The sequence below is a fragment of the Cupressus sempervirens genome, chromosome 9 (genome assembly GCF_028749045.1).
Source record: "Cupressus sempervirens isolate cs-2001-9-10 chromosome 9, ASM2874904v1, whole genome shotgun sequence".
Lineage (NCBI taxonomy): Eukaryota > Viridiplantae > Streptophyta > Pinopsida > Cupressales > Cupressaceae > Cupressus > Cupressus sempervirens.
Window position 1 is genome coordinate 565,422,459 of NC_143126.1, and position 25,439 is coordinate 565,447,897.

Genomic DNA, 25,439 nt, shown 5'->3' on the forward strand with positions numbered 1-25,439 from the left:
CTCCATGCTCAATGTATCAATGCAATCATCTCTCTCTGACCACTTATTGAAGCATAGTCTTTGTGCACTATTCTTCCTTCTCCCATATGTCTTCTCCTTGACACCCTTCAACCACTTCGCAATTTGGCACTCCACCAGCTCTTGCTTCTTGGTCTATGACTCCTTAAATAGAAGTCTTGGAGTTTATTTTCCTGCTTTATTCTTCCCTCCTTTAATTTCAATTTCTATGGATTAGGTAGGATTCATTGAATCTAACCCATATTTTTTTTCTTCTAGAAACATCATGAAGAATCCTCTGGAATTTGCTCAAAAATGGTTTACATAAAACTATGTGCCACCAGCTCATCATCCTTATCCTCCAACTAGTTCACAAAATTCAAGTTAACAACTTTGTCAGCTTAGATTTGGCGAATCTTTGACATTTCCAATAATATAGCAGCTCAACACTATTGAAATTTTGGTGCTTGGCACATACTGTGTTACTCGACATCAACTGTGTTTTACTGATGCTCGGCACCTACTAAGATTTTCTGATGCTCGGCACCTAAACTTCACTCGGCACCTGAACTTCACTTGGCACACACTAGATTTTCTAATGCTCAGCTCCAACTAAAAATTTGCTCGACTTAAACTAGCTTGCTCGGCACCCACTGATGAACTTAGTTTAAGCTTTACAATCAACCTTATTACAACTTATTCCTCCAATGTTTCTAAGTGTGGTCAACCTCTATATCTTCAAGTATGTTATCAATACAACATTTAACCATTGTCTTAACTCGTCCTTGCACTGCATTACAAAACCACAACTCAACCTTTCCCTTAGGTTCTTTTATTACATCTTGTTGATTAAATCCTCGTCATTAATCAACTAAGTGATAGTACTTGGATCTTATAAGCAATTGTTATTCCTACAAATAGCAGGTTTGACATCAATGACAAAATAATGATTGAAAACATTCTTTTAATGACAATCAATATTCTTCATCAATGGTCTTTTCAATCAGATTTCCAACAACTAGTCCTACTTTCTAAGACAATTGGCTTAGGGTTAGGATTTGGACTCAAGAATTGTCTTCCTTTTTTACCATTGAGATACTACAATAGGGCATGCTCATCTTGGCAATTTAGGGAAGTCTATGCCCGATACCTACAATTTGCATAAAATTCAAGCGTGTACATACACATATAATCTAAACTAAATAGGCAATGGCAGGGAGTGGTGCATCATGTAGATCCCGACTAGCAGGTGATTACAACTCCCTCCCTCAACCACATCAAAAATGTAAAACATAAAGTAAAACATACAAGTACACCATACACATGCAAGTATGGGGTTAGTATCCATAGAAACAACATATAAATCATTCATCTAACTATAATCATGAAATAACTGAAATCACTATATGAACATACATATATCATCATCGAAAGAATAATCATGAACACATGAGATAACTTAGTATCAAGTAGCTCATCAAATATATCAACTGAGTATAAAATAACATCTAAATCAAATCAGGAAATCAAGTACCACTAATCATAAAACTGGCCTAAAAGAATCTGATAAACCAACATGAAAAGTGAACTAGGGGTAGGCATTACACTTTATCATTGCTTAGTTTTATATTGCACATCTACTTAGCTTATTTTCATAGCTCTTATTAAATTAGGATTTCAAGGACTTTTATATCCTTTCTCCAATCCTATAACCATTAGATATTTGTTTTTAATGCTCCTTTATCACTCGGTTGGCACTAATGTTCATAGACCTAGTTACCTTAGGGTTGGAATTGAAAGGATCAATCTCCTTAATTCCTCTTTGAGTTGTTCAATTGATATTTATGATAAAATTAGGGTTTTCTATCCTTCATTGACATTTCCTCCTTAACTGCAAGCATTTATGAAAGAGAAATCATCATATTCTCTAGAAGAAAATGAGAGATACCAATAGAAGACTCTAAATATTCTAATTTTGTTTTCACTCCAAACTGACATTCAAAAGATGACTTCTAATCCAAAGAGGGTGTTGTTTTCTATGAAATTAGAATGAAAAAAATCAAACCAAAGCTCATTCACAAACTAAATCAAAACTACACTTATGAATAGACCTTCAAATGTAACTAAGCAAACAATGAAGTGAACCTCCCTCCTTCAATTACTCTGAGTATAGATGATTTTTCCAAGGATTGGATATGTTCTCAATTATGCTTCAGTGGTTTAAAGGTATTCAAATGGATACAAAAACTAAGTATGGGTGTTGTGGAAATTTTGGCATTATAATAACAATTTATTAGTTTTTAGCTCTCAAATTGGCATCATAACATTAGAATAAAAAGTGGATGATTTGTGAAGGGTAGAGGGCTTAATTTATAGGAAAAATGGGTGAGGTAATGGATGGAAAAGGTGAAAAATGTGGAGATTAAGAGGAGTGACTGGGATGCAAGGATCAGGAAGCACATGGATTGTGCTTTCTCACAAGCAATAGCCTTGTGACAAGTCTCACAAGGAGAGTGAGTGTGAGGGGATTAGGGTTAGGTTAGGGAATGCGACCATTTTGAAGAATATGAGGGGGGAAATGAGTTGTTAGGGGGATGGGCATGTAAGAGATGTGTAAGGAATGTGTAAGAGTATTCAAGGTTGAGATTAAGGCAATTAGGTGGGCATGTAAATTATGTGACATGGGGGTTGACTTGGGTTGGGTTAGGATTTCTAAGTACTCATATTTAACATTGTGAAAGTGATTTGGGGGTGATTAGACTTAGATTAGAGGGCGATTATGATGGCAAGTGGGTTGGTTAGAGAATTGCAAGTGGATAGTTTAAATAATTAGGGTTAATTAGCTAATTAATATAGATTAGTATGGGTGAATGGTTTGGATTAGATTAAGAGTTAGGCTAAGGTTTGAGGATTTTAATTAATTGAAATATTTAATCAAAAGGGAGAAAATGGAATTAAATTATATAGGTTTGTGCAACTATTCAATTTAATAAAAGAATAGAATTTAATTAATAAATTAAACTATTGGTTGTTATTTGATTGTTAATATTATTAATTGGACTATAGTCAATTAAGTTAATTACTTAATTAGGGGATAACATAAATTAATCAAGTATTAGATACTTCATCAATAATATCTTAGAAAAATGACTAAATAAGATTACATACTTGTGTATTAGATTTATCTGTCTACATTTTGCCCCTATTTGATATAGTGTTGGGCAACACTATTTTGAAGAAGTTTGAAGATAGACAACATAAAGAGGACTGTTAAAGTAGCTAAATTACCCTAGTCTCAAAAAGGGACAAGAGAGACTAGATTGGGTGATGTCCCCTCAAGAAGGCAACATAAAGAGAAAATGAATCTCAACAGCGTCTTAAAAAGTAAGAAACCTATGGCGAAAAGGAGGATGAAAAGAGGCTAGAAGAGGGTTAAATTTGCAATTAGGATGCAAAAATAGAAGGAGAAGGGACAAAAGGGGTCACTTAGGAAGGGGAACAAGGAAGACGAGATAGGAAGGGGTCCTATGTAAGTGGAAAGAGGGTAAGAAAGTGGTCGACATCTTCCATATTACTTAGTGAGATCTTGTCATTTTGAGCTCTGATTTGCATTGTAGAGCTGACAGGATGATAAGGACCAAAGCTCTGAGTGGCATCGTGAGGCTTGTACAAATACGAGAGGTGTTGGACTGAGTGGTGGGCCTCAAAATATATCTTTTTAATTTATGATTTTTTAATTATTTCATTTATTACTTTCCAAAATTGCATCCTCTCATGCTCGAGTCCAACAGGATCATGATCCCATTAAAAGAATAAGGGAGGTATGGGTTAAAAGAGGAGGCTAGATTGGAGGATACTGGGCATTCAAAATTCAAATCATGCTACCACAACTTGCAAGTCCACCATAGGTTTCCCTGATAGTAGACCTAACCACAAATGTGACAAACCAACCAACAATAGAGGATACAAATGGGCAATGGTATGTTGCATTTTGGGATGTTGAACTATATATGATGCATGTACTAAATTTTTTTTTTTTTCTGGGGGGGGGGTGCGTGAGTGGGCAGGGATAGACCCAATTGGACCATAAGTATTGTTTATGGACTTTTGGATATTTTATGGACACTTATTCTTTCATGGATGGGATGGATTCTTTTATTCTTTTAAGGGAGATGATATATATGATGAGCATTGACTGTATGAGATGTGATGTGGTTTATGGATTATGTGCCCAATTATTTTATGACATAGTTATGATGCCTATATGATGTTGATGTGATGAGTTATAGACATGTCTGACTGTAAGATGTGATGATTTATGAGATATATTATGTTTCTATCATGTTCCTACAAGGTGTAGTTCATTGATGACTTATGTGATGTGATTATGCAGCTCTGTGTGATGTGTTATGATCCTATTAATGATGTATGTATATAATGATGCATATGATGGTTTATTATTTAGATGATACATGATATGAGATGCATTGGAATAATTTAGAATAACTGATAGGGGGTGAATCAGTTATCCAAGGTCCAATTGTACAGATAAAAATTTGAAACACTCAACAAATACATGTGCATGAATTGATTAAATCGTCCACTATCTCAAACCTTAGTATATTATTTTCCTAGGTCAGATGAACTTTGCATAAATGTAAACATGAAATACCACAAATTCAATCACACAATTTGACACAAGGATTTAATGTGGAGACCCAATTTGGTAAAAAACATCAGTAACATGCTACCAATTTTCACTCTTCTGAAGTGAGCCTTGTAAGGAGCCAACCCTATTAAAGGTCATAATACACATTGTTAAATATGACCTTGATTAAAGGACTTCAATCACCCTATTAAAAGTGAGCCTTATTCGAGGACTTTAGAACATTCCATTAGAATGTCACCTAGTTAAAGGATTTATTGATGACTGTTAGGTCAACCTTAATCAAAAGGATTTATCTAGACTAATACAATTGCTAGAAAGTAACAGGAGGACTTAATTTGATAACAAAACAACTCACATGCATATTACATATCTCTCATTCATCTCTCCATTTTGCTTGGTATTCATTCATTTTTGTCTTTGATTGCTTGTTCACCTTTCAAGCCTTCGCCTCCTTAAGCCTTCATTCTTAGTATGCCAACTGTAGGTTCATTCCTTCGGGCCCCGTATGAAGCAACACCTTTAGACTCCTTCTCTTTTTTGCTCACACACTTCACACTTTGCTTCTGGCCTTGTATCTCCTTATATAGAGAATTTTGATCTTTGTCGCTTCATCACAATCATCCATCTTAGGGTTAGGTTAGATTCATCAAATCCTCCCTCTTTTCCATTTTGTTCCCTCTAGAAACTTCTATTACAATCCTCTTCAAATTCATCTTCAAATAGTTTATCTTGAATTCTGTGCCACCAACTCATCATACTTATCTTCAACACACTTCACATAATTCAAGAAATCAACTTTGTCAACTCAAATTCATTAAATCTTTGATCAAACTCTTTATACTTTCACTTAGCAATAATATGTTGTTTGCTCGGTAATAACTATCTACTAATGCTTAGTCAAAACTAGGTTACTCGGCATGAACTAAGTCCTCACTTGATCATTATTGTCATTCTGTGACACTTGGCACATACTAAGGTTTACCAGTGCTCAACACATACTAAAATTCCTTCACTCTACACATATTGAATTTCACTTTGCTCGGCCACAACTAACTTTTTGTTGAGCCCAAACTAAATTGCTCGGCTTCCATTGTTTGTTCAGTTAGGCTCAGCAAACACATTCTTTTGCTTAGTCTTCTTCTTTTCTTTTCTCAAGAATCCTTTCATTATAGCCTTAAGTAGATAAACAATACAAAATATCATCAAAGTGTTACTCGGTCTTAGTGCTCCTTTTATACACCATATAACTCAAGATTTATCTAGGTACTATTGTTATCTTCTCTTTTCAAATCCTTCATCAATCAATCAAATGATAGCATTTAGATAAAAGTTAGCAATTGTCTTACCAACAAGTAGCAAGTTTGACATTAGACAAAATAATGATTGTTCTCATGGTAGGTTTCAACAATCTCCCTCATTTCTATACTTCAACAATCTTCTTTTTCAACAAGATGTATATGCTCCATGCCTATATGAGTATGAGGTGTAAATGTGAGATAGTATGATAATTGTTTATATGATGATGATGCATGTTTTTTTATGTTTTATATGGGCTTAAATTCTAGCTAAAGTGAACCTAATGTAAGAACACATAAATGAATTCTAATGACCCACATGCATTAATGATAGGAATGATAAATAATGACTAAGGTAAATGAATTTAAGATATGCATCTAAATGCACCTTAAAAATGAGATGAAATAAAATTAATGAAACTAAGTGAAAGGGAAATGAAATGAACTGAGTGCATCTAGTTGAAGATGAACATAATGCAATTAAGATGCAAACAAAATTAAAATGCATAATGAAAATGAATGTAACTAAATGTATGTAAATTAAAATGACTAGTGAATACAACTAAATGCAACTTAAATGATTATGTGACTAAATGCAATTTATATGATGATGCAAATGAAAACGAGTGCAACTAAATGTAAACTAGAATTACAACATATCACTTTGATTGTGCCTCTATCATGAGGGAGGAAAAATCATTTGCACATCTTTAAATGTGTGGGTTGTATGGTTCACGATTTGTGGGGAAGGGGGGGGAATAATGGGGGGATTTTCTTTCTAAATTGAACCCTTGGGGTGATCGTGGGGTTGATAGAATTTGGAAACTTTGGATGTTCTGGGATTGTAAGATTTGTTAGGATCTTATTGTATGACTGATTTTGGATAGGTTTGCCTGGATCAACTTACTGTTTTAGATTTTTTTGGATTCTAAAAAAGTATTGCTTCATGTTTCTTTTTGGGTGTGGGATGGAATCCTTTGAAGCTTGAGTGGGGGGTACTTTGGAAAGGAGTACCCCTTTGTAGTTGAGCACTTGATATGAAAATTTCAAGGACCAACCAAGGTAACCAAGAACATCAAGGCCTTGTCACTGACATTGTGTAGGACTGAATCAAAATGTACACGTGAGGATTGCCCCAACATCGCACATAAGTCTGAAAGGATTCAAAGTGGGGATGATACTGAGTAACCCACAAACAAGAAATATTTCCCAAGTGCACCATGCAACCACAAGTGATCACATGTTTGGATGTGCAAGGGTCAAATCCACCTGACTCATAGGAAGAAAAAAGAAACAATTAAAATATAATCAAGACCTCGCTCTTAGATTTCCCCATTCACAACACACCATGATATAAAACATCGTGTTGACCTTGAGAATAAAATAACTAAATTGATGGAAAAAGATAATCAAGAACCAAAATTTAAATCCCATAATGAAAGAAAGAGTAAACCCATGAAAAATATCATTGTTTCAGAGAGATCAGTGGGACTAGATATTGATGGGCCAAGGTCAAACTTGAGGAAAGATGCACCCCTATCGGTAGCATCTACAACCATGATTGAGTAGCGAGTTGAGATCTTTAGGATGACACTCTGATGATAGGGGATCTTGCACGAGGAATTCATTAAGTGTATAACTGGGAGAACTCAATGTTTTGATCTCACACAAAATTGGGATATATAATGAGACAACCATAACTACTAACTGCAATGGCATGTACAACTGACACACCAAGGTATTTGTAAAGACCACTATACAAAAGCTTAGTATGATAAGATAACAAAACTAATATCATTCAATGGAAAATCTTAGGACAAGGAGATAGAAAAACCAACTGACATAGTACAAACACACACTGTGGTGATTATGGTACAATGTGAAAACTACCATGATATCGTACACTATTCTCGTATTCTTTCCAAGCTAAAGAATTGGGATAGTACCAAATGTTTCTTTATCATGTGATGTTGGAACACCATGGGAATATGGGTAGATGGATGAATGGAAATTATGGGGATTTGATAGATAATGGGTTGGTTTGTGTAAACATGGCACCTATTTCTAGGTTTTATGTTTTTTAGGACTAGCAAGGTACATTGAGTGACTCATACATAGAAATTCTTAAGGCGAATGATGTTTGTGGGATCATTTAAAATTTATCCTTCTAAGTTTGATAGCAAATATATTATTGAGTTGAAGTATGTGATAACATTGGGACCTAGTCATGTGGGCTCAAACCTGTCCTTCTTCTCTTTATCTTCTTGGAGCTCCATGTTTTCTTTGAAGACCATGTCGCCCACCTAGAAGCGACAGAGATGAAGCTTTTTGTTGAAGTTTACCTTATGTCAATTATGATATACCAATAAGTGGCCATAGGCCTATTGTATTCTTTCATTAAGTAAATCAAACTAGGTGAGTCTAATAACTTGGTAGTCCTCGTCAGATATTTATACTTATAAGCACATGCACAATCAAAGGAGTCAACTTCTATGAGTAAGACCACGTTGATACCATAGACTAGGGAGTACGGGGTTGTGTTAGTGGAAGTGTGATATGAGGTACAGTATTCCCAAAGGGTTGGGTTGATTGTAAATGCCTATTGCAACTGAAATCATTGAAACATTTTTGAGGATCTTGAGGAGGGTTTTGTTGGTTACCTCAACCTAGTTGTTACCTTGTGGGAAAAATGGGCTAGAAAATTAATGGTGGAGCATGACTTTTCCATGTTGAGATTCTTAAAGGTTCCTCTATGGTCTATGAAAATAGTGGCAAGGATACCGAAGCAACAAATAATGTGGTAGAGGACAAACTTGGATACTTGAACTCCCATGGAGTTGACAAGCGAAACTGCTTCAACCCAGTTTGTGAAATGATACGTTGCTATGATAATCCATTTGTGTCATCCTAAAGATGAGGGTGTGATCACCTTGCAAGCTCAAATACCCAACATGCAAAAGGCCATGATGGAGAAATAGGATGTAAATCTTGTGTCAGAACACGTATCAAATTTTGCATAATGCTAACATGGTAGACACTTCTTTATAAATTCATAGGCAGTGCGCTCTAATGTGGGCCAATAATACCCAACTCTTAAGATCTTCTTAGCTAGGACTACACCACTCGTGTGGGCACCACAAAGTCCATATAAGCATATTGCCTGTAAGGTCATAACAACAACATTTGAGTCTAAACCCCTAGAAAGGGAATTGTGATAACCTTGGTGATATAACGTGTTGGCCACAATAGTGTAGTGGGAAGGTCTATGAATAAGGTTCTGGCACTGGGTTCGTGTGAGGTGGGGGATATGATACTATCTTTTGGGTAAGTGTGAATCTTGTGGCACCATGGGGATTTGGAGCTAACTAAATGTACATCATCATTGATTCATTGTTCTTGTATGTGAATGTATGTAACTGCTCGACTAAGAATTTCATACCGAGAAGATTTCTGAGGAATTTTAAGGAGTTAGTTGATAATAGCCATTGTGTCTGCTACCTTGTTTTGTACCAATGGTACCTGTGTGAATTAGATCTTTGTAAATTGCTCTTTCATTTTATCCACCATCTCTTTCTATAGCAATATCTTATAATCCTTTGTTTGATAATCATCGACGACCTATTTGATGATTATTTAAGAAGCACCAAAGACTTGTAATTGTACAATATTCCATTCTATCATTATCTTTAATACAACAACGAGGGCCTCATAGTTTGATATATTGTTGGTACATTTGAACCATAACTTGAAAGACTTATGGATGTACTCACCTTGAGGTGTGACCAATAGTATCTTGACTCTAGCTCTGTGAGAGGCATATGACCCATTGAAGGAGATTTTACATGGAGGTTGTTCGTCAAGAAATTCCATGACTAGTGGATAGGCATCCCCTAGAGGTGCATCAATCAACTAATATGTGATAACTTATCCCTTCACTACTTTTTTGTCTTTATACTGGATGTCAAAATTGTTAAAAATATCACCCATTTAACTAATTGACTAGTGAGTGTTGTGTGTGAGAGCATAAATTTAGTGGATCCATTTTTGAAATGAGATTTATAGTGTGATTGGACATGCAATGGAAAATATTCTAAGTGGAAAAAACTATTGGCAGACATACTTTCTTCATTGGTGTGTAATTGACCTCATAAGCAACAAGGGTACAACTAATGTAGTAAATGGATCTTTCTTTTTTGTTATCATCTAACTGGGCTAAAAGTACTCCTAGTGCTATTAGAATAGATGATATGCATAGAATTAATGGTCTTCCTACGACTAGTGGAACAATGACAGGTGGATTGGCTAGATATTGATTGATCTTTTTGAAGCTATGTTAACAGATAGGATCCCATTTGAAAGATTGATCCTTTTTTAGTAGGTGTGTGAAAGGTTGGACTTGTCTGTAAGCTATGAAATAAATTTCCTAACCAATTGCAATTTAATTTTTAAGCTATGCAGTTATCTCAGCATCTTGGGAGGAGGTATGTCAATGATAGCCTTGACCTTTTGAGGGTCGATATTATGTCTCTACATAATATTATGAAACCTAGAAGTTTCCCTTACATGACACCAAAGATGCACTTTTCGGATTCAACTTGAGATAGTACTTAATGAGGTGATCAAAATTTCCTCTTGATGTCTTAAATGATCTATCCTATAAAGTGATTTGGCCAATATGCCATCCAAATAATCTTTAAATGGTTTATGGATTAGACCATGAAAAATGACCAGCATGGCTCTCTGATATGTTGCCCCTACCTTCTTCAAACTGAAAGGCACATCATGTTAGAGTAGAAGCCACCCCATGGGGTTGTAAATGTTGTCTTATGTTAATCTTCTTTCATGACATGGATTTGATTGTATCCTAAAAAATTATATATGAGAGACAACATCCCATGTCTGACAATAAGGTCCGTTATCATGTCAATGTTCGACAGTGGAAAATCATCCTTGGGACAAGCCTTGTTTAAGTCCCTGAAGTTTGTGTAGATACTGACATCACCAGATGGTTTGTGACTAACACCATATTTTTCATGTCCCTTAATTATGTTAGTATGGATAAATAGATAAGTGAAATAAAATAGTTATTGATAAATAGATTATATATAATTAAATATACTAAATCATTATATGAGTAAATAATAATATAAAAATTATATTATAAGTCAATTGTGAATTAATAACAATAATGAAATATAAATATAAATATTATATATGATCATATATTTAAATATGAAACATAACATAGAAATTAAATAAATAATCAGATTTATTATTAAAAATATATATAACATTAAATAAATAAGAAATATAATATGATATATAAATATAATTAAATATTATTTGAAAAGACACAACTTTTCTTATTTCCAAATATATAAAGGAAAAGTGAAACTTGAGAAAAGGCATGGAGGAATATATAAGAAGAAAATGAGATATATAAAAAGATGGTCTAAAAAAGATTTAGGGGAAGAAATTGAAATAATTTAAGTCTTTCCGGTTGAGGGACATTACAGTGGTATCAGAGCAATTTTCTTGCCATCCTGTATCAAATGAGAAACATAAACTTGAATATAAAGATATAAGAGGCCACATCTCAATTAATAAAATAATTACAAAAGATATAAAAGAATGAGAAATTAACATATATGGAGAGAGAGAAATAAATATGATCAAGAACTGTGTAAAATTCATACATATTCAGAAGGGAATTGGGTGGAAAACATAGACAAAACTTTTATTATATTCAAAGTTTCTACAGTCCACATATTGAAATTATAGGTAGTGCCTAAGAATTTAATTCAATGTTAACATACAACTCAACAATTTGGAAATAACAATTCAACACATTAGGAGTTAAAGAGAAAAAAGTGCACGCACAAAAAAAAAGGCGATCACATTATATGGATAAGGAAGGATGAAAATGATAGGAGGCTTAGGAGGGAATAACCATGGATGGCATGTTCAAAGGAAGTCTGAAGATATTAATTCCATATTATAATCACAAGTGCCAGAAGATATCAGATCAAGGCTTTGGGATAAGCGGCCAGCTTATTTGGACTCAGCCAAATGAGAAAGCAATAAAAGGGAATCAAGCATGTTATTTCCATGACGTATATGCTAAGGAGGATGGTTTGCAGTAATAAATGATAAAGCCATAAAATATTAAGATCGTCATTATACATCCCACATGGACACATCTTAAAAACAATGACAAGGTGGATAGGAAGATAGAAGCTCTAGGAGTAAAGGTAAGTTTTATTAGCAAATGTAAATGTATATCTTATTATTTATTTACTTCATATAGTTTCTCTTATCCTATAGATGACATATAGAAGTTATGATCAATTATATATGAATGAATATGTGTTTACTATTATAAAGATCATACTTAGAAATAAAATCCATTTAAGTAATATGTTATTATTGATTTATATATGGATATAATTTGATCTTTATTGAATAATGTGAATGTAGTCTAATATAGTTCTTATGTGAAGAACATGGGATCATGAATAGTATTGTGCTAGTCTATCGGACTAACACCATGGAGATTAATGGGACTCAAAGCATGGGGTATGTGAGATGTTAAGATCTCCAATTGACCGCCATGGCTGAGAACTAATACATAATCTCCATTTGCTAGTATATTTTGATGATGTCAACATATGCATATGTGATTGGCCTTGGATAGAGGATGTCCCATCTAAGAAGAATCTTAAGGGGTGTGCTTGTGGGAAGACGATGAGGTAGCTATGAGCTAGGAAGCCTGATTTGGAGATGTCCTTAATATTGGTGTTAAATTAGAGGGTAGAAATGATATAGTTAGTTTTATTATTATTGTGGTTCTAACCATTATTTTTTAGGTATTACTTGTCCCAAACTAACCCTAATAGTGGGGACATTACAGAATGAACACAAGATATATTAAACTACTCTAAATATTAGTTGATTTATCATTAATTATGTTGAAGACAAAAATGATAAAAGATGAACTGGAATCAAATGATAAATGGAGAAAGGAGTATGTAGGTAAGAGGGTAGGGTTTATCCCTAAGGCAAGAGGGCCATGTATTCCACACTTGGGTTTAGGCTTATCAAGCTATGGGACCCCACTAAAATGCCTGAGTACTCTAGTATGGTATAGCACCTAGGCATGGTGAGGGATGGAAAGCACCCATTGAAAGATCAGAGAAGCCTTGGCAAAAGGATCAAGTTTCTACCCAAGCTTTAATGAGATTTCCTTGTCCAATCCTTGGATGACCTAGCATATACATTGGTATGGTGTAGCACCTAGGCATGATGAGGGATGGAAAGCACTCAATGAAAGATCGGATAAGCCTTGGTAAAATAATTGAGGTTCTACCCAAGCTTTAAAGAGGTCTCCTTGTCTGATCCCCAGATGACACTAGCCTACACATACATAGTGAACTTATGAGCAATAAATAAGAAGATATACCTTGATTGATAAAGAATTGATTATATCTAACTATGATTTTTCTTTATACATACATACATACATACATACATACATACACACACACACACACACACACACATATATATATATATATATATATATATATATATATATATATATATATATATATATATATATATATATATATATGTAATCATTTTCTCCTAACCCCAATTTTCTTAATTAAGACTATTAGTTTCTTTTGAAAGTATACTCACATGTATTGACTTGTATTCCTTTGGTGTAGGATTTTGGATAAAAGAACAATGACAAATCATATTTTTCTTAGTATAACCTTATTAGATTAGAGGATGAAATTTTCAATATGTGTATACATCGTGTATGCTTCATGTCTTCATGAATTAACGTGTCTTCTTTGTGTATGTTTTGTGTTTGTGAGAACTCATGTATTTACTTAGTACACACTTCATATTTTCATGCATTCTATGTGTACTTTATGGTTTCTTCCATCCCAGTCTATATCCTGTATGTTGACTTTACAAGAAAATTTAGGTGTAAACAATCATTTCTTGAGGACAAGCAATTTGAGGAAGAGTGGATTGTCATGTACCCTAATTTTGTTACTATGGACAAATAGATAAGTGAAATAAAATATTTATTAATAAATAGATTATATATAATTATATATACTAAATCATTATATGATTAAATAGTAATATAAAAATTATATTATAAGTTCATTGTGAATTAATAACAAAGATATAATGATTATGAAAGTAAATGAGAATATATTGGTAGCACAATAATATGTTACTTAGATATAATAATGGTTAAAAAAATAATATTAATTATATTATCAATATATTATAATAATAAAATATAAATATAAATATTATATATGATCATATATTTAAATATGAAATATGATATAGAAATTAAATAAATAAATAGATTTATTATTAAAAAATATATATAATATGATAAATAAATATTATTACAAAATTATTAAATATTATTTGAAAAGACACAACTTTTCTTATTTCAAAATATATAAAGGAATAGTGAAACTTGGGAAAAGGCATGGAGGAATATATAAGAAGAAAATAAGATATATAAAAGGATGATCTGAAAAAAATCTAGTGGGAACAAACGAAAATAAATTAAGTCTGGCTCATTGAGGGACATTACAATATTGGAGATCCATTTGGAGTAGTCAATGGGTATAATAACTTTTTCTTTGAGGATCTTCTCTATCTAGTGGCTTAACCTTTGGATGTATCTTTCTCAATTTCTATTTTATGAGATTTACTTTTGGATCTACTAATAGATGATGTACTACCAACTCTAGGTCTAGTATTGGTATATCCTAATATGACCATGAAAATTTGTTGATGTTCTCTCTGAGTAGTTCAAAAAGAGTTTCATCTTCTACTTATGATAAGGATGTTGCAATGTGAGTGATTTTTGGGATCTCTATGATGCCCAGGTTGATTTTTTTGGTCTCTTTAATCAAGATATATGAGGCCTCTAGTCTATAATCCTACTAGGGAAGAAATGAATCCCCATCTTTAGGCACCTCAAAGAGGTTCTCATCTTCATATTTTTCCTTTATTTTCTTTTCTTTTTTGATTGGGTTTGATGGCACACCAGAGGATTTTTCACCAGAGGGCCTTTTGTTTTCTTTTTAATTTTTGTAACTGAATATTTCTTCCTCCCTAAAGTAGCCCTTCAAGTCCACCTTGTAAACATATGTGGATGGTGGTTTCTCTTGTTTGTGTGGTACTTCTTCTCTTGTGAATCTTAGGAGTGCTTCCTCACTAGGGAACTCGTCGATGTGTAGTACGCTTGGTTGGCCCCAATATACAAGTTCGGGATGGAGGAGTAGAAATCAATGAAGTTTATAGTTAGATAACAGAGCATAGAGGCTCCTAGGAAAATATTGTAGTTGAGGTTATCATCACATGCTTTCTTTTCAACCTCTTCCACAATGTCTTCAACCTCTACAAATTCAAATTGGATGTTTAGTTTAAGCGTGGTCATTATCGTTAGTGCCCCTAGTTGTGGGGAGTCCAAAACCAAGGCCTCGATGATGGGTTTGAATATATGGTTCTATGGGATTTTTATTCCCAATTCTTTACAACCTAATTCACCTCCTTGGTAATCCCATTGGTTAGTAACAAGTCAATGTGAATTGGGATATTTTTATTTGAATTAATTAAGCAATCCCTCATCTTTGGGGGGTGAGTATTTGTATAACCAAGTGTTGATGTTAGAAGTTATCTCCTTTCCATTTAAGATTCTATGGGAGACAAATGTGGATGACTTGACTTTCTTGAGCTGAATTATGGTGTCTCATATGACAAACACCCTTGTGTATGAGGATCAAGGAGCAAGGCTCCAGCTGTGAATGCATCTTATTCGCTATATTCACCATAGCCCAGTGGTTGAGCTTAGTAGTGGACAATGTGGAGATCATGATTTTGTGTGGATCATGGTAATTACTTGAATAACTAGTGATAGAAGTGCCAATCTCAATTCCAAGATAATCGTTTTTGTGGGGATATGATGCTTCCAATGCATGATAGTATGTGAAGGGTTTGGGATCAGCATAAATGGTGATTTTAGTGCCTTGATGCAAGAATATGGTGTATTAATGATACATGGATGGAATAACCTCCATTGAATGAGTCTAAGGTCGGTTAAGGAGGATGTTGAACAGAAGTTAAGATCAACCGCGTGACACATAGTTTTTTGAATGGTTGGTCCTACTCTGATCTAGACAATAAGATAGTGTCCTCTGATGTAATTTCTAGATTATCATATGCCTTGATGGTAATGACCTCATCCATAATGTATGCCTTAGTGTACCCTACTTATTTTGTGAATTTCAAGGTACATAATTTGAGGGTTGGTGTATTATCTATCATGACCCTTTTGACTGCAAAATTAGTGATCATAACTGCGATGTAAAGTGGAAGGTTATGGTCTGGTTCTACCTCTCATATGTTTGAGGGTTTGAAGAATAATGCACATGACACATAGAGGTGTCTCACTAAGTTTTTGAATTTAGTTGTATTGATATTTGTGGGGAAATGAGATTCATGGAGGGTGTTGTTGAGGATCCCTTGATGAAATGGGATGGTGCAAAGAAAATCGAAGATGGAGATTCGGCCTAGAGTATTCCTAAGGTGTTCTAGGATGTTGTATTGTGCTCCTAAGAGAGCAGTTATAGGTGGTCTTGCAACATATATTTGGCCTTAGTGAGTTGTAATAACACACTAGCTTTTGACGCACTTCACATATACGGAATTGACAGAGGAATCAACTTGAGATATGCATTTGATTAAATTGCCATAGTTAATATGGTAAATGGTACAGCCCTTTTTATCATGAAAGTCACCTTTTTTGTGCTTGTCATTATTATTGTTGTTGTTAGTAGTAGTGTTGGTTTTGGTATTTTAGGTGGGTGCCTTTCCCGAGTTATTGTTGTTGTTATGTGGTGGGAACACATTTTGGTAGATTTGTAGTCCTACATTTGGAGAAACTTGTACATGTGCCCCTATTGTAATTTCCTTACGATCTATAAGATCTTGCACATAACTCTTGAACTTCATATACTTAACAGTGGCATGTCCCTTAACTTGATTGAAGTGTATTATAACTCATTCTCTTTGTACCGTGTGGGCTTAAGTTGACAACTTGACTTGCATCCAATGGTTGTCTCTATAGGAAGACCGTGAGGTTACTTTTTATAATTTCATAAAAAATGACATCAAGTGGTTCTCCAAAGGGAGTGAAGACTCTTTTTAAGATTATTTTGGATGTGTGACTTCTATCTAATGGTAATGGATATGGAATTCGTTTGATTGGTTGGCATTTATTGTGAAAATGTTAGCATGCATGGTTGAAAAGCATGTTGTTGTGGTTACTAATATGGTTGTTGGTGGAATGTGATTTGTTTCTAGAATGGTTGTTGTTGTTGGAATATTTGTTGGTAACATGGGGGTGGTGGATTTGGCATTGTGCCTACCACATGGCATGCTCTGTGTCAGTAGCACCATTTATTACTGTGTTCTTGTTCTTGTTCCAATACCTTGATTTTTCATTAGAGTGACCTCTCTCTTGGGTATTTTCTTTGTATAATTTAATGACCCCATCTTTGATGAGTCCTTTTATAGGTCCACACCCTTTTCTATGATATCTTTATATGTTTGTAAGTAGTTCATGCACATGTGGTATGCAAGTTTTATGTGTGCATTATCGATGAACAGTTTGACAAGGTACTTTTCTAATAGGTTGCATGATACTCAGGTTGTAAGGGTATACCACCTTTGCAAGTAGTCATCTAGGCTTTTACCTATCATCTACTTTGTGTGGCATAGGTTGATCTCTAATAGATCATTTTCAATCAGGTGAACATATTGCACAATGATTTTTTTATAAAGTTTCACAAATGTATTGACTATTCCATATGGTATGTGGTAAAACCATTTAAGAGAGGGACCTCCAAGGCTCTTTGGGAAGAGATGTACGGGGAATACATTGCTATAGGCCACTTCTTGCTAGTGCATGTAAAACTCCTTTACATGTACTATTGGATCTCTCTTCCCCTTGAATTTGTCAAACATTGGTATTTTGAAGTGCTTTGGGAAGGATGTCACTATGATAGATCTATCGAATGGGCACAAGCTCACACCCTCAAATTTTAAGGTCTTAGCCTCATTTCTAGCTTTTAGTTCTTTGATCATGATTCTCATTTCTTCCAACTCAGGGTTAACAAGTACAATAGGAAGTACCCTCAGTGCAAGGTAGTTGTAAGATGGAGCACGTGAATATGGAGAATTTTGATGTGTGAAATGTGGTGGTTAGAATGACGGATTTCTTGCTAATGGTATGGACGTTGGTGGCTATTGTAGTTGTGTGGCATATTGTTGTGTGGTTGTGGGGTGTATTATTGTTGAAGTTATTAATTTTGCATGAGCTACTGCATAGAGTAATAATGAGATTTCTTCACAAATGGGTAAGTTTTCATGTTACATGTATTGTTGTTATTGTTGTTTCTATTGTCATTTTTGGGGTGGGTAAGTTTGCACATTGGTTTGAGTGGTCATGTTATGTCCAATGTGTGATATATGCACACCTATGAGTGATGACATTTGAGAGATGAATGGGGTGAGGTAATTTACATAAGGGTTTGCCCTTGTTTGTGGCTACTGTAGTGGTAGTATAAGTTGGTTACTCCCAAGGGGAGGCATGGCCAAGTAGTTGGTGAGAGGTGGTAGGAAACTTGTCAGTGGTTGTGGTGGTGGTTGTGGTTATTGTAGATGCATACATAAGGTAGGTACAATGAGCTTGATGATTGGGATGCTTGTGGCCTACATTTGCACCTTTGCTAACCCTCATGGGCTAAGTGCAAATGGGATGGTTGTGCCTTGCATGAGGGTGAATGGATTAGTAATGGTGCTAAATGGGACAAGGGGTTGATTTTTAGGCCCTATTGGTGGCATTCCTATGGTGAATTATGGTATTGCATGTGAAATTGGGTGGAATAGAATGGTAAAACCACTAGTGGGTATGATATATGATCTTTGCCCCAATGAGGCGATAGTGGAAACACCTATTTGGGAGATGGTGGGTCTTGTAATATTGAGTGGGATAGATGTGGGTTGTGCAATAGCAGTGGCAATAACAAGAATGTTGGTGAGTGCTACTTGCGATGTGATAGGTCATTGTGGTATGATAATGAACTAATGGTTGCACAATGGATGATTGGTTGTTTTAAGATGTTTGAAATAATCTATTGTTGGAAATATTCTTAAAGGCCAAGTTACTGAGAGGGGAGGGGTGAATTAGTAACTTCTAAAACTTTAAACCAATTAGCAATTAATCCTTTATAAGAATTCTGATCTAACTTCATGCATGATAAACTGAAAACATGAAAGCATACATAACACTTTGACACAAATATTTGGTGACCCAAAGACCTTCCAAATAGAAAGTAAAATTGGGGTGGGGATGATACTCACAAGCTTTAGTGTTGCAGTATAAAGTTGGCCTATTAAGGCTTACATTGATCACTTATGATGACCTACCCTGCTAGGAGCAATAAGGACTATTAGGTCCACCTTGTTAAAGGATTTGTAAACATACAATGAAATATGCACTTGGTAAAGAGATTTGCATACAACTATTAGGTCTACCTTGTTAAAGGATTTGACTGATCCACCTATTAGGATGAAGTAGTAGCTGATCACTGATCTGAAACTTGGTCTGCCGAATGAGATTCCTCTAAGTGTGCAAAACACCTTGCTATGATAGATGAATCTTTGCTACTCCTTATACTGTTGTAGCCTTTTGTAATTTTCTCTTTTTGGTCTTCTATGATTAGATTTGATTACATTGTATTCCTCATGTGTGTTTTGGATATGATACAATACATTACATATATAGCAATCCAATTATCCAATTACAAAGTCAACCACAATATAAGTTTACACAAATATTACAAAGTCGGCTCAAATGTAGACACTTGGGTTTTGAAGATTGACTTGGTGAGGTTCTAATACTCGACATCCACTGTCACTACTTGGCATCATCATGCACTCAATAGATGTAGAAGCTCAGTCCATACTGATCATTTCCAAGTAGTCTTGAACTTAGTTTGCACTAGTGACTCGACGAATACTGTGAAACTTGTCATATAAACTAAATCACTTAATTACCACTGCATAGCTCAGTAAACATTATCACCTCGAGCTCGGTATAAACTGAGTCACTTGGTTAACAATGAGTAGCTCGGTCAACACTGGACTCGCATTACATCAACTGTGAACTTGGTAACCACTACACAACTTGGTTTGCAATGGTAAACTCGGCATACACTGAGATGCTCAATTTACACTGTTGATCTTCACAATAGTTGCAACTACTTAGTATACACTAGAATTTGTCCAAAGGACTCAGTAGAAACTATAGAACTTGATGACAACTAAAATGCTTGGTTAACACTATTAATTGTACAATAAGCTTGGTAAATACTTCCAATCTGAATAAGTGTATGTCACTAATAACAAACTTGATTGATATGTCAACAATCTCCCCCTTTGGCATTAGTGACAAAAACACTTATTAGCCAAAACCGAATTCAAAAAGTTTCTAAATATCTTTATCCATCACCTTGTGATTCTAGCTCGACGGAGTATACTATTTTTGAGGTTTTTCAAAATTGGTTTTGTAAGATATATTTATGTACATGGTAAGGCTCCTACATAGTATATTGTACATCTCCTTTCTATATAAAATATACACTTGCTATAGATTCTTCTTTGAATCATTATTTACATTTATCTCACATCTATCTCCCCCATTTCCTTTTCAAGTTATGTATCAATTCTTACATCTTTCTCCCCCATGACTCATCTATCCCATATCTTAATCTTCTCCCCCTTTTTGACAATAATGCCAAAGATTTATTCTATATATTTACATATTAATGCCAAAATGAGACAAAAAGTATGAATGTACCTTGAGTATGATAGCCAAATTTTTGTCCCAATTGTCCTACAAGACCTTACATGTGTGTAGTGCAATCTACACTTCTATTGACAACTCAATCGTGTGGTCTGCTATGGAGAAGTTGTTGTCATGGATGAGGGTTTTTGCATGAGCAATATGCTTTTGTAATGCATCCAAGTTGGGGAGAATCAAATTATAAATATCTACTAGTGTAGATCTAATTCTTGCTTCTTCTCTAAGCAATTATGCCTGCATATTTGTTAAAAATCTAATCTTATTAAAATGAGCAGAGCTTGAACTAGGGTCAAGTTGCAACTGTTGAGCACTCGCCTTGAGATCTTCATCAATCTTGGACAATTTGTATTTCATTTCCTTAGTGAAATTTGAAATATCACATAACTTACCAAAAAGTGATGATACATTTGTACAAGAGGTTTCTAGAGAACCCAAAATGGTAGAGAGTTCTATTTGGTAGATGGGAATCTATTGAGCAATGTGCTCTAACACTTTATGCTCAAATTTCTTCCTTGGCTTCTGTAGTAACTTGTCCTGTCCATCTACATCTTCATTGAACTTCTGGACTGCCTCTGCCAACTAAAACAAAACTGGTTGAGATGAATCAACCTCTATGCCTATAGCCTCTACCAAAATATTATTGGCATCCTCGATGATTTTAAATTCTTTGTCTCTTTCTTCTCTTAGGCTCTGCTACTTGGCTTTCTTTTGGAGAAGTTCACCAAATGTTTGCATTTGATCTAGATTGAGTTTGGATATGTCCCAACTTGGGATTACTATATCCTCATCAAGGTCTATTTCCTCCTACTTTTCTTTTCCTTTACCCAAAAATTTTATGCTTGACTGAGACTTGGTCTCAACTGTCCTTACACTTATTTCTTGCTTACTAGGAATGGAAACAATAATAGACATAATAGGACTTGTCGCAAAAATTGATATTGCACTTATTGTAGAAATACTAGTAGAAATACCTGCATTAGCCAATACTGATGTATCCAAAATTGATGTGTTCAAAACTATTGTATCCAACATAGTAGAAGAAGGAAGAGTCTGTAGCTCGGTAGATGAAGTGGAGGTCACTTTAGCTAATGATGTGCTGAGCTGAACTGGTGCAAAGATTGATTGGATGTTAGCATTGTCATTGGTAGTCACAATCAATCCCGTTGAGGCTATCTCCATGCTTGATGTTGTCAATACCTTGCTTGAAGAGTGAGAGAGTGAGGCAATAACTATTGCAACAATCTTAATTGGGTAAATTTCCTCATCATCCTGTGTTCTTTCCTCGATAACCTCTTGTTCCTGTTCCTCTTCATTATCAAATGTGTTGTCTCTTCAACATTTCCTTCTTCATCTTTTTCTTCTTTATCATCATCATCATCTTTCACATCAATAGAAAAATCACTCGGTTTATGAAGAAGATAGATATTCTTCCATGTATTTGTTGCATTCCTTACAACATGCTCAATATATTTTATCAGAACCAGACAAGTGTTGAATTTCAAAGTTAATTTCTCCTCATTTTTCTTTAGAGATTCCTTAACCTCCTTATCTGTTAAGCTCAAAAGAAGCTGCCTCAAGGTTTGCCCATGGATGTTTTTCATAGTTTGCATCACGAATTCCCATTTTGGCTTAATCTTATCCATCAAAATGTTAGGAATATGAGAAGTAATCTAGTCAGGTGAGTATTTCCACTTACCCATTTTATCCAGTACCAGATCTTCAATTTGCTTTTGTTCTTCCTCAGTATTGGTTTCATACTTTAATGCTTTAAAATTTGTTATACCAGCCCCTTCATGCAGTTCTTTTAGTCTATCTTGGAAGGTGGGTGGAGGTTTTCTGAATATTATATCTCCTCCTTCCTTATCAGCTTTCTTCCTTGAGGTTCTTCTGGTAAACATAGTAGTGGATAGCTTGGTAGGCTTGGTAATGATTACCTTGCCCTTCTTCTTTAGTGGTTCCTCTTCCTCTAATTCTTCCTCATCCTCTACTTCTTCATCCTCACCCTTTCCCTCGGTCAAAAAAAGAGTAGAACTGGTTTTCAACTTGGCAATTATTTTCTTACCTTTGTTTACCGCCTGAGGGAGCTTGATCTCCATTTCTATCTTGGCTTTGGCTTCATTATATGTACCAAAATATGAAGCCTTGGGATCAACTAGTTCATTTACAAGTGCCTCAATTATATCCTTAGTTTCATCTATATTAATCTCATATCCAAGAGGTTTCACCCATGCAATTCTAGGCCTGATTGCCTAAATGTATACCTTATCATTGTCTACCATGAAACACACATCATCCTTGTAATCTTTAACTAATTTCCTTGGAATCCTGAATCTATTATTCATTTTCTCTTTAAATGCATCAAAATAGTTATCCATATACTATAATAATTCAATCCCATCTCAACAATGTACTCATTAATCTGGTAGAGTACTGGCACATCTTTTCTCCGTACAACTGAACCTTTTGAAGGGAAGAATTTTTGAACATAAAAGAATAAACATGTCAATAGAGAGCAAAACTTATATGGGTTTTTCTTTGACATTCTGATACTCTCCATGTTCTTGTTAAATTGAATCAATAGTAACTCGACAAAGTCAAGGGAAAGATTATTCTTGACTACCTTGTATCAAGGTCAACTGCTTCGCATAACACACTGTTCAACCTGCTTGAACTATAGATCTTATGTGTAATGATATGAATACTAAACTTTAATTCCATGTTAGTGATACTGCTTATCTGCATGCCTCTGCCATCCCATTCTGCTAGGGTTTTCTTTTCTAGTTTAGCTCGACCTAGTGTTTTGGTCATTTTAGCTTTGGCCAACACTGGGAGACCAATCATTCTATGAATCATCTTCTTTGTGATTAAAATTAGTTGTTCCAACCATAATTATCCACTGTGCACTCGACTAAGAATAAACCTAATCCATTTTACTTGGAATTCACGAGGCATGTGAGGAATATGGGTTAATCCTTTAGTCTCGAGGTGTTGATGCTCAGGTTTCAAGATGCCACTTACACACAACTTTTCTAGGGCTTCGTCCATTTCCAAAGTACCAATATCTTAAATCATGCATTTAAAGTGAGAACGAATGTCATTAATCAACAATACCATTGGAGGGATTTGTGACTGCACTCCATTTGGATCTAGGGTTTCAACGATTGTAGGAGTGAGCTTGAAGTCTGGAGCTTTCCATTCTACAACATGAACTAGCATGTCTGAACCTCACTTTGCCTTACTGCTACTGGATGTCATATTCACTCAGCATGGTTTGAGAGATTTTGAAATCTTTCAGTAACAATTCACTCAAATTGCTTGGATAATCTTAAAGATCGCATTGCACAATAGCTCTCAAAAATTCATCGTAAAAATGACTTCGATTTCATTCCTTTTATCAAATTTTACCATAAATGCTTGGTATGAATGGTAGATCAAAGTGACAGACTGTCATCCACTTTTCTTGCATTGATTACTCGGTAGAGTCTTCCATCATTTGATAACCATATGAAATTTAGTTACTCTCAACCTTGCTAAGTAGAGTCTATGACTTGACCTTACTCGGCAAGGGATGTAACTCGGTAGTAACAGGTACACTTTGACTTTATGATCCCTTTGTATCTTGAATATAGATATGGATCTTTTGTCCTTTCAACTATAACTAATTTTGATGTCTTCTTTGGTAGCCTAGTCCCAGTTCTTCTTTGATAAATCAAGTAGAAATTGTGGAGCCACCAATTTCTCGAGTGACTTGTTCATCATTGTTTGGACTTGCATTCTCAGTAGACTTTGGAACCCAGTGCTATCTCATCTATTTTCGAATGTTATCAACCTTTGCCTTCTTTTCATCTTCAATTTTAACAGTATTCATACAGTTCTTGGCAAGATGACCAAGTTCAGTACAAATGAAACATCTTTTAGTAGTATCTCTTATTCTCAAATGATGCTTTATATAATTCATTCCAATGTGTTCAAATTCTTCACAGCAATGACATCTGCACTAGGTATTGTAGTCCCAAACAAATATGGTTTTTACAATTTTTTTTGTTGGATTTAGTATCTTGGTTTTGCATTCTGATGATTTGTGCCCATGCTTCTTACATTTGTGACATTTGCCTTTAAATATTGGTTTCTCTTTGCATTCATTTGCTCTGTGACCATGTTGATTACAATTGTAGCATTTTCCATTGAATTTTGCTTTTCCATGGCTCCAACATTTGTTTGATGTATGATCTATCTTACCATAGTGATTGCAAGTAGGTCTTTGATTCTTTTGAGCTCCTTGCTTGGATGATTCTCCTTCTTCTATATATCCAATTCCTGCTTTTCCTTTTTGTCTATAGAGATTTTTCTCATTCAATTGATTCATGTATGCTTGGGATTTCATCATTCTTTCATTGATTTGTCTTTCAAAGTTTAGATCATTCTACAATATTTCATTCTCTGGTCTCAGGTTCATAATTTCTTCATTTGCATTGGTGAGTTGTTTAATGAAGTCTGCTTGCTGAAG